Genomic DNA, 11,196 nt, shown 5'->3' on the forward strand with positions numbered 1-11,196 from the left:
GGCAAGGGATTCAAATATATTAAAATGGCTGCATTAAATGAAAGTTCTATTCAATTAGGTTTAATTAAAATTCTATGTCTTATTAGGTAAATATACATTTATGATTTAGGAATTTTACTTTTTTTCACTTAATTTAAGTTAAAATTGCTCTTTTCTATAAAATCCGAATTAGAACTCAAGAAAACTGATAAATTCAGCTGTAAAAAAATATTTTTTTTTTTGAAAAAAACAAAACAAAACCATTTGGCAGATGAAAACTGGGACCGTATCTCAATACTTCTGAAGCCTTATTATCACCTTATTGTTTTTAAATAATTATTAAAACAGAATCTGTCATGATGGGTTTTCAAAGTTAGCCCACCTGCAGAAACAACTCAGAGGCTGGTAAAAGTTAAATAGTTTATTGTGAGGTGCGGCACTCAGAGAGACAACACAAATGGGGTTCTCAGAGAGACAAAACATGGGTTTCTCAGCTTGTGGGAAATCCAGCGGTCTGGTGAACTGGAACCGGAAACTCTAGAGGGAGATCAAAGTGGTGAGTTCAAGGACTGTGGGAAAACTGGCTGATGTCTGAATTTAGGGTTGATGGTGGTCCTGAGGAGCAGCTGAGCAGACTGTCACAATGTTCCTGAAGTGAACGGTGTTCAGATAAGGAGATCTGTCTACTTTTCTCAGCGTGACAAGAGAGTCCCTTCCAAGACCAGAAGGACCTGGCTTATCCAGTGGATCAGTTGATATCCTGCAAAAAGACAAACTTGGTTAGCGCTAGAAAGCTCAGATGAAACAAGAACTCAAAGAATGTCTCGGCAAACTCTGAGGGGCTTGAGTACCCAATACTGGCAAACACTCTGGCCAGGAAGTGAAGACAGTCTGCTGCTTAAATACTCCTCAGGAAGTGATGATCAAATAGGCTGCAGGTGTGAGAGGTTGAGAAGAACACGAAGCCCTCCAGACCATCTGAGAACAATGGCACCATCTGGTGGATGCATGGAGGAACTGAAAAATAACAAAACAACCCCCACAAACTGGAACGCTAACAGAATCTGTAAAGAAAAAAGGAAATAGATCCAAATGACCTATCGTAACCATGTCTTTTTCAGCGTAGATCATCATTAGAATTTCTTTGAGTATTATGTCTTTGGTAAAGGACCCATAACAGGGGCCAGGACATGATCTACAGGGGTCCCTGTCTAGAACCACCCATGTGTAGAGACCTAAGGTATTGTAACTAAACAACAAGGATTGGGGGTTAGTAACTAGAGCTTTAAGTTTTAGTCTTCTGTTGTTTGCAATAAAATGCAGTCACATTGGAGTGACGATACATTATGCATCAGTTTTCAAGCCACTGATTGTCATTTGATTCCAGATTTTGACTTGGATTAGACCAATCTAACTCTGGCTTTTTTTTTAATTAATTTCTCTATAATTAAGTCCATCCATCACCCCTATGATATTTAACTGTCCTGTTAAATAAATGCATCCCCACAAATTGATGCTGCCACCTAGCCTAGTAAACTAGCCTCACCCGTCAGCGGCATAAAATAACTTTTGCCTGTGAGTGGTCTAGCCTTGATCAATGCCCCAGGCCCTAGAACTGGCGGGCTAATCACAACGCAAAGATGTGTTTTGAATTTCTGGATGCAAAGCAGGCTGGGTTTTGAGGGTATGAGGACAAAGCTGCACGACGCTGGAAAAAATAAAAAATAAACACAACAAGGAAGATGGCAACAACTATTGAACAGTTCTTATTTGACTCAGCTTTGGAATCAGTTTTGGAAGGGTTAGACTTGAAACGTGAGAAGGAAGAGGCTCCAGGCTCATTCATTTTTAAGAAGGACGTATTCGCCGTTTTACTGAAAGGCTGTTTGTTTACACTCCCCCACCAGCTTTCTGTCACGCTTACTACGTCGGAGTCTGTTCCGCTCATTGGTCAGAGCGTTGGCCAACAGGCACAAACAGCGGTTTGAAAGACAATGGGTTGTTCTCATCAACAATCTTCCGATGTCTCATTCATTGGGGCCAGATTAAACATTTAATCTAACATTTAGTCTTGTTTATCAGGCTACCTGCCACTGCCATTCTCCGTTAGTCTGCTCACATTGCATTTTCAATGAAAGCATTTCTTCAGCTTCATGTATGTATTATCTGTTATCCTTGCCTGACCTGTGAAAAGCCATGCCTTTGGCACTTGTACCACAAAGGAAATCTGTGAAAGCAATGGATGTTGCTTTAAAATCTAACTATACTTTAAATGTTTCCACAACTTTTTGTTTAGCCTGTCTGTTATGTTTCTTGATCTTCAAGAGGAAGTTTTCTTTAAATTCCCACCAAGCCAAAAAAAAAGAGGTTGAAAAATGGCATTTCAGCATCTTTTTAATGATTATTATTGGACTGAAGTGGGACAAAGATCAAACCAACCAAACAGAGTCCAATTTTCAAAATCTATGGTAAAAATCAAGACTATAACGGACCAACCATATTTAGCCTATAAACCAACGTTTAAATGACGTCTGCTGTTTGGTGGGTTATGTGTTACCCTTGTCTGTTAGATTAATCCTACAGTAATGTAATAATAAACTATAAATAATATTACTCTTGGTTCCTATCTCTCAATACATCTGCTTCCTTCATTTTGCAATGATAACACCATAAAGGACTAGCATTACTGTCAATCGAACATTTTGTTACAGCTCAGCAGTTTTGTAGAAATTTGATTATATGCTGCATATATGTAATTGATTTGCCATTGATGCTGCTTGCTTCCTGTGGCTACCAATCAATACAACTGCACTGACTAAACAAAAACTTTGTATAATGTAGCGCATGTCTTAAACCCTGGGGCTACAACATGTTTTGAAGGTCCAAACACAGTACAATCATTTTGGCTCTAGATCATGGCCTCTGGTTGAACTTTACCACTGATATTACCAAATAATTACCTTATACAGCATTTAACAGGACAGCATCCGGACATGGTCAAAGGAGATCATCCTATTCTCTAAACTGCGAGATTTAGAATAACAAAAAAAAAAAAAAAAACTGCTGAAACAGTTGTTCATTAGGCTGGTGAGAGATGATTAGGGGTAATTGCCTGTGTCCACTCACATTAATTTTCATTATCAAACTGGCAGCCAATCAAGCAACCCCATGAGCCAGGATATGCAAGGTTGCTCTAGTTTTCAGTGGAAATGAACACCAAAGTGAATCACTGCAGCTTCTGCTGCTCTGATAATAAAGTGTGCTGTGTAGGACATGCTTGGAGTAGATGCTTCTGCCCCCTTGGCAAATGTTACCTAGCATGTCCTTCAGAGAGTTAAAGCCAGCTTGTATCACGTGGGTGAAATAAATCTATTTACCATCTTGATATTTATTATAACTCTCTTACCAACTAATCAAAATAGCTCTAATGTTTTATTTTTTATCTGGAGAGTCTTTAAAAGGAACAGCACTTGGATATTTTTTGTTATTTCTGAGTAGTATGTGGGCATCTGAGCTTTAGTGGGTTGTTGCTAAAGCAACCCTGTTAGGTTCTCTGGGTTTTTCTTTTTCTGGTATCAGTTAGCTTACTGTCACAGAGAGGATCTCTGCTGATGGCTCGACCGACCTGTGTTGCTGTACACCTGATAACCTTGCTCAATCAAGATGACTAGTGTGTAAATAAGGAAGCGAAGGATCATCTCTCTTCGCCGGAGGATTACCCCTGATGGTATTCCAGCCAAAGACCTAAACGAGGAAGAACTTGTCAAAAATTTTCTTTTTTTAAATTTCTTTTAATCTGAACACTGTTATTGTTCAAGACAACCAGTGAACCTCAATCCTTCTCCAAACTTCATGAAAAAGACCTTACCTGTGTGCAACAGTTCTGAGTCTTCTTCACCTGCTTGTCTGCTCTCCAGCATGACATCTCTTGCAAGTACCAGTGCTCTCGGATCTCACTCACATTCTCCTGGACCTCTGGGGTAGGGTCTGCAAATCGCACTGAACCAAACCCCTACAGATTCATGCTACCTCCCCTTCATCTTACACAGAAAAAAATAACGCAACCTTTAACACAATTGTTTCATGTTAGATGGGTAGGAGATAAAATAATTGTGTTAAAGTAACTAAATATGATTGAGACATTTCAAAAGCGGTTGCATTATTTTTTTCAGTGTATATATATATAGATAGATAAATAAATATATATCATCGCAAAACAGCTGAAGTCTTTTTTTTTACAAGCAGGATTATTACACAAGCTTGCTGCACAGGATATTTACATGGGTATTTATATAGATGGGTATTTATCAATATAACTATTGCACTTGGTATAAAATATAAAGAAACAAATTCTTGCACAGGGTATTAAATTGTAATTGCACATATGCATTGCACAAGTTATTCCCGTTGTAGTGTCACATTGTAGAGTCTGGCTACAGCAGGGATGAATGACCTGTGGTAGTGGTGTTTTTTACAAACAGGGTGTAAAAGTCTTTCACTAAAGGAGTTCTCAGCTCCTGTACACTCCGGTGCCAGGGGTTGAAAGGTGATGTCCATGATGATGCTGATGCCACCACAGAGTCACAGAAGGTTTTAAGCAGGGGACTGCTCACTTCAAAGGATCTCAGCCTCCTCAGGAGGTGGAGGTGGCTCAGGCCCTTCTTGGACAGGGCTTCAGTGTTATGAGTCCAGTCCAGTTCATTATTGATGTGAACACCCAAGTATTTGAAACTCTCCACAGTTTCTATGTTTTGCCCCTGGATGTTCACGGACTTCTAACTCTGGAAGAGAAGTAGTTAGCCTGAAGTTGCTTTGCTAGTACAGCCTCAAGAGGTGGGATTTCCTGAAGAGTATCCAATCACAAGTGGCTTTGTCTGGTGGGTAATGCCTTCAAAGTGACAAAAGTTGACATGAGTAGACAGAAACAGGTCCACACGTGAGGAGGAGGGAGGCTGTGATATAGTGAGCCCCTGAGGTACTCTATTTGCGCATGTAACATGTTGAACATGCACAAGAGGAAGAGTTGATGAGGGTCTCTATGAAGTAGGGTTGTCACGATACTAAACGTTTCAACTCGATACCGATACTAAGGAAAATATTCAATACTCGATACCATTTTCAATACCACAAGGATAAAAACAAAGACTCCAAAATTCTACAGAAATATTTTCATTAACACATAAAATACAATAAATAAATACAATAAAGGTTGTATGCTGTGCACAATATTAAGCAAACTTGATAAAAAACTTATAAAATTAAAATTAAGTGTTCCTTCCTTAGCTATGCTTTGCACACATAACAATGACACTAGCCAAACCGGTTAAGAAACAAAAATAATTCTCAGCAGCTGCACCTCTTACAAAAAAAAAAGTCTGAAACTGAAAAGAGCATAGAATTATTCAATCACACAGTGTTCAGAAAGTGCATTGTCCTCTATTCTGCACTTTAGATGAATCACTGTGGTGGCACTGTATCCATACTTTTAAAAACGAGTATTGTATCCGGATACAACATTTCAGTATCGATACTTTTTTGAGTATCAATATTTTTGACAACCTTACTATGAAGTAAGCTACTTGTAGGAGTATTTATTGCATGTGTGGACTTTTGGCGGAATACTAAAGCGATACAGTAGAGGTTACCCTAACCCTAACCAGCTTGTTCAGGTAACAGAGGAAAGGGTTATAAACCCCCTCTCTCAGCCATCCTTCTTAATCCAGGGTGGGTGGTTTCTTTCATCTTAGGCTTGGGTCCTCTACCAGATGCATTGGATTTTTTTGGGTTCATTGCAGTATCTTACTGTAGCTGTTCCTAGCACTAAGCTCCCCTGGATTGAGATGTCGGTGTCTCCAGGTATCTGTTTGAGCCCCTTTGCAGGACTGGGGTTACTGTCCAGAGTACTCTGATGACCACAGGAACTTAATTTGCCTTTGTCCTCCAGACTCTTTCAAGTTCCTTCAGTCTCCAGTATTCTTTTTTCTGAGGTTTCCATTATTTGGTAAATGGTAAGTGACCTGTACTAATATAGAGCCTTTTCAGGTCATGGGACTCCAAAGCATGTACGCTAAGTTCTCCCATTCATACACACATTCGCACTCTGATTTTGACAGGCTGCAATGTAGCCACAGCTGCCCTGAGGCTCACTGACCAAACTGAGGCAGCCATGCACAGAGGCTACGAGGCCCTCTGACAACCTTTTATTGGCAGGCTGTGGGAAGTGTCTTGCCCAAGGATAGAACTTCAAAAAAAAAATCCAGAGCTGGGGTTTCAAATGATGACCATTTGGTTGCCGGGAAAACTCCTGTGTCTGACTCAATGATCGATATGACAGTGAACAATTGATGTGGCCATTCAACATTTGGGATGGTGAGATTAATCACAACGGTTGTCCTATGCTGTTTATCAAAGATCACAATTTGTTGGTTTGCATCTAAAAATCCCACAAGATCTTAGATTTGTCATTCTTCAACATCCTCGGAGATGACTTCCATTTTGACCTCGAGTTCTCTAATTTGTATTCTGCACAGATGAAATTATACACTATACCAGCCACTAACCCTAATCATTCCTTTTCTGCTAATATCTTGCACCTTTGCTGTGAGATGCAGGAGTCATTCTGAAGCTTCCTTGAATGGCATGAACCTGGGATCTTGCTGGTATGGTAGATCTGGGGCTCGCTCTATTGCTCTGCTGCTCAAGCCTGCTCCTGTGCTACAATTATCTGTGTGTTTATGCTTTCCTTCTTCCAACCCTCTCTAAACATTGGCAGCTAGGATATCAGCCACTTCAACTAGTTTTCAGTAGTACACCCATTCCTTTTCTTCCAGCTTTTATTGGGAGACATTCACTGAGTATTTTATCCTTTGGGGCCATCTTCTTGATATATTCTTGGTGCTTGGATATCTAATCTTTGATGGTGGCAAAAGGCTGCATCGTGGTGCAGTGGGTAACGCTGTTCCCTTGAAACAGGAAGGTTCCAGGTTGTCCCTGTGCATGTGTGGGTTCTCTTTGGATACCTGGCTTCCTCCCACAGTCCAAAAACATGACCTTTAGGTTAATTGGCTTTTTTCTAAATTGTCCTTAGGTGTGTGTGTATGTGCATGGTTCATGTGTCTCTGTGGTGCCCTACGATAGACCTGCAACCTGTCTAGGGAGTATCTTTCCTCTTGTTCATAGGCTGATGGAATAAGCTTTAGAAGAGGGGTGGATGGGGGCAAATGATCACTAGTCCTCTGCCTACTTCATTGCGCTTAGCGTATAGTCAGTGAATACTGGATTTTGACTGGAATACACCATGCATCGTGAGTACTAGGGGTAAATATTGGCATGGGTGCTGTAATACAATATGCGTCAAGACACTTGGGTCACAATATGATAATATCACAATATTATCATAATATTGCTATATCACAATTCATATATTGCAATATTTTCCCCAATTGTCCAAGTTAAATGTATAAATTAAAAGTTCTATATATGTTTATCATACGTTATTGATAATTTAGTTATTTTGGTATCCAAGTTTTTTGGTGTTTGAGTACGTCCACGTCTTCTACTGTGACTGGCTCAAAGCAAAAGGGCTCCGTAGTGCTATTTGCCAGAGTGGCAGTGCAGAGGCAGCCCATTGTCCTTCATTGTTGTTGTTTTTTAATTTTTTTTATCGATATTAGGATGTGAAAGATCGATATTATATCAGGAAGCCAAAAATCAGGATATATCTCCAAATCGATTTTTTATTTTTTTTACCATACCCTTAGTGAGTAGCTTGTGTTTTAATGTCAGTGGCCTGAATTTCTTCCTTTGGCCACCCCATTACCTCAGCACGGTATCTGATTACTGGCAAGGCATAGCTGTTGATTGCCCAGACCTTGTTCATACCCTTGAACTGACATCTCAGAACTTGCCTTACTAATTGTAGGTATTTGGCGGTTGGTGCTTTTCCTAGTAGCCTCTTTCTGGTTGCCATTTGTCTTTGGTTTTCCAAAGTACTTAAAGCTCTCTACAACATCTGCTATTTTCCCCTCTGGGAGTCCCATCCCCTCTGTGTGAATTACCGTTCCTCTTTTTGTCACCATCTGACCACATTTCTCCAGCCCAAATGACATTCCAGTGTCCCTGCTGTAAATCAGCAAGTCAGAGTTTCACTTACTCTTTGGGAACAGCTTTATGCCATCCACAGATGTGCACAGCATAAGTTAAGTTAACAGAAGTGGTTTCATGACACTTTGAATTTGGCTCTTATAAATTTGATTTAGAATTGGCTTTGCTCTTTTTAATTAGCTCAATAGATTAATAGATTTGTATAAAGATATTACTCATGTTTCTGTCACATACTTATATGGCATGAAGGATAATACGACATCCATTAAAAAAGGTGAAAGAAACAGTATTTTCTGTTTTCAGTTTTGGAATTGAAGGCTCTGTCTTATTTGACCTGTAAACATATCAACGAAGTGTATGTTTTAACATAACTGTGAATTAAGTAAAATCAGTATGGAATACAAAGATTCCCCTTATGAAGTGCTTGGTTCAGTGTGTGTTCTATCTTGATTTTTCTTAAGATTAGTCTTAGGCCTAGCTGAATATTTTTCCTTTGAGGTAATTTTTTTTCACATAGCCACATATGTTTAAGCAATCTTTGTTTATACAGTTCCCCACTTTTAAGTATTACTTGTTAAACTGGAGATGCTGCTTTCTGAATAGTTATCCTATTAATAGTTTTTGCAATGATATTTGCTATTATATTGTCTGCAGACACTGAGGGAATTTATTTTTGTAAGCAATAATAAACTTTTTAAAACTTCCAATTAAACTGAATAAAAACAGTTATTAGAACTGTCCAACATCTGACTTTTCCCAGTTATTCATGTTTTTTTTTTTTTCACCCTGCTGCTCAGTAGCAGTACTGCTTACAAAATGTACTTCGGTTTAAACAGAATTCTTTACTTTTATGTCTGCAGATAGTCACTGCTTTGGCTATGACTCTTTTTTCTCTCCAAACAAAACAGTGTAAAACATTTTTTTAATGTTGTGGTTAACGGGCAGAATATATATATATATACATTTTTCTTATTTGTTTGAAAATCATGGATTTCTAAAAAGTATGGTAGAAAATGGAAAAGCCCATTCTTTTATAAATAATCAAGCATCCAAAATAGAGCCTCAGAGGGGTCTCACATGAAATCCAGAAATCATTAGCTATGATTATGTGCACTATATTTTAGGATCAGACTGAAACTTATTCAGATCAAAAGACAAAAAAAGTTGTTTACTTTTTATATGGACATAAACAATTCAAATATAACAGCCAGTCAGACTACAAAGGTGTCAAGTTAACATGCTGATCAGAATATTCTGATAAAGGCTAGGTAGAGTGACTGGCCCCTGGAGGCGGACATGCATCATGTTGATGTGGAGTGGTCATGTATACCCAGCTCAGCCTCTTTCAGAATAATTTGATCCTGTCAAACTTTTACATGCAGTTTCTAAATTGTGCAGAATATTCCGCCACACATGTTTACAAGAAACTTTTGTGATTGGCTGTTTATTACAATAACATATTGTTCACCAAGACGTAGCAATTGATGAGTACTTGAAATTCAGCAAGGAGAGAAAGAAATAGTTGAGCTTAATCGGCAGAGAATTTATAACAGATAATATAATATCATGGCATGAAAATTAAGTCCAATCAAGAATGAACTGCAGCTCTTAAAGAAACGTACAAAAGAGTAAAGGAAACATGACTATGAGATAAACAGGATTGAGGGTTGTTCTTACAAGTAGTACTCTGAATCCCCATCCAATCACCATCTGTAAAAGTTGTTGCAGTTTGTGTCCATGATGTGTGGATTCTATATTAGCTGCCCTTTTCCCATTTGTAGCCCTTTACCACTCATGGATGGAGAGCACTTCAGCCTTGGTGATCGTCTCTGCAGACCTAATTGCTTTTTATCATTAGTAAATTTCCTGTTTTGCAGAAGAGCCAAACCACACAGTGATGGACGATCATAGGGCACACCAAGCAAGAGTTGTGAGAGAACACACCCCTGTGGGTCAACTGTGATGATAGTTCCTAAGCAAAGGAAATGTGCCTTCCAGCATCACCTGCAGGCGGAGGCTATCACTGTGAGCTGGCCAAGCTTCTGGTGGATGTGTCATCTTTGTATGATAATTATGTATTGCACTGTTGTTGTTTTTTTTGTCTAATTCCATACAATAACTTGATAATATTCCAACTTATTCACATGCAATCAATAAACTACAATGATCTTTCATAGGGCAAATAGGTTTTTATTAGTACTTTTTTTTAGAGCAAATCAGATTTTCAATTGCTTAGACTGAGAATATCTGAATTGTACATGTAGTCTTGCATATACAATCTATTTGTGTGTTCATGATACAAAATAACTAATTTGAGCTACTACAGGAGTGGAAGCGCAAAGGTCAAAATTATTTAAATAACAAAAACAATCATTCAGTCACTGAGTGTGGCCTTTCTATTAATAATTTCACATTGTAACGGTTATATTAATATAAAAAAAATAGTTAAAGAGTGTGTATCAATGTTCTTTTCTTTCAAACCTTAAGCTGCTTTTTTAAAGAAATAGTTCAATAAAATTAAAGATTAAAATAAAGTTTGTGTGTATTTATAAATGTGTGTTTCAACACAAGTCTGTTTCACTTAATAATAAGGGGGAGGAACACTCCAATGCAGCATCCTATTTATTCTCTCTTGCTATTTTTAGTTTGCTCATGTCAAGGTCCACATTGACACCCAGCCACACACACCCACCCATCAACCATGAATAGCTTTAGTATAACAGCCTGTGTCGCAGTCATTAATCTTTGTCATGTCTCCATTCATCCCACAAAGGCACCTGTTCCCCTCAGATGTTACCACCTTGGCATAATATGTCAAAAATTACCCATTACTTGATAGGTATGCTTTGGTATTTGCCTATGTAAAAAGAATAGGCTACTGTAATAAGCAGGGGTCTCCCTCCAGGATTAAGGGGTCTTTGTTTATACAATGTACCCATGCAACTACTAAACTTTGCTTTACATCCAACATAGGGCCTTTTCACTATTTCATGTGCCCCTGAATATCATGTTTTATGATATCTTCTCTGTGCTATCAATCAAAGTGAGGGAACTATGTCCTAAAATATTCTTCAGAAAAGGAGAGCACATCTTTTTTTTTTTACAAATGCATGT

The sequence above is a fragment of the Cyprinodon tularosa genome, unplaced genomic scaffold (genome assembly GCF_016077235.1).
Source record: "Cyprinodon tularosa strain WSP-4 unplaced genomic scaffold, ASM1607723v1 ctg245, whole genome shotgun sequence".
Taxonomy (NCBI): Eukaryota; Metazoa; Chordata; class Actinopteri; order Cyprinodontiformes; family Cyprinodontidae; genus Cyprinodon; species Cyprinodon tularosa.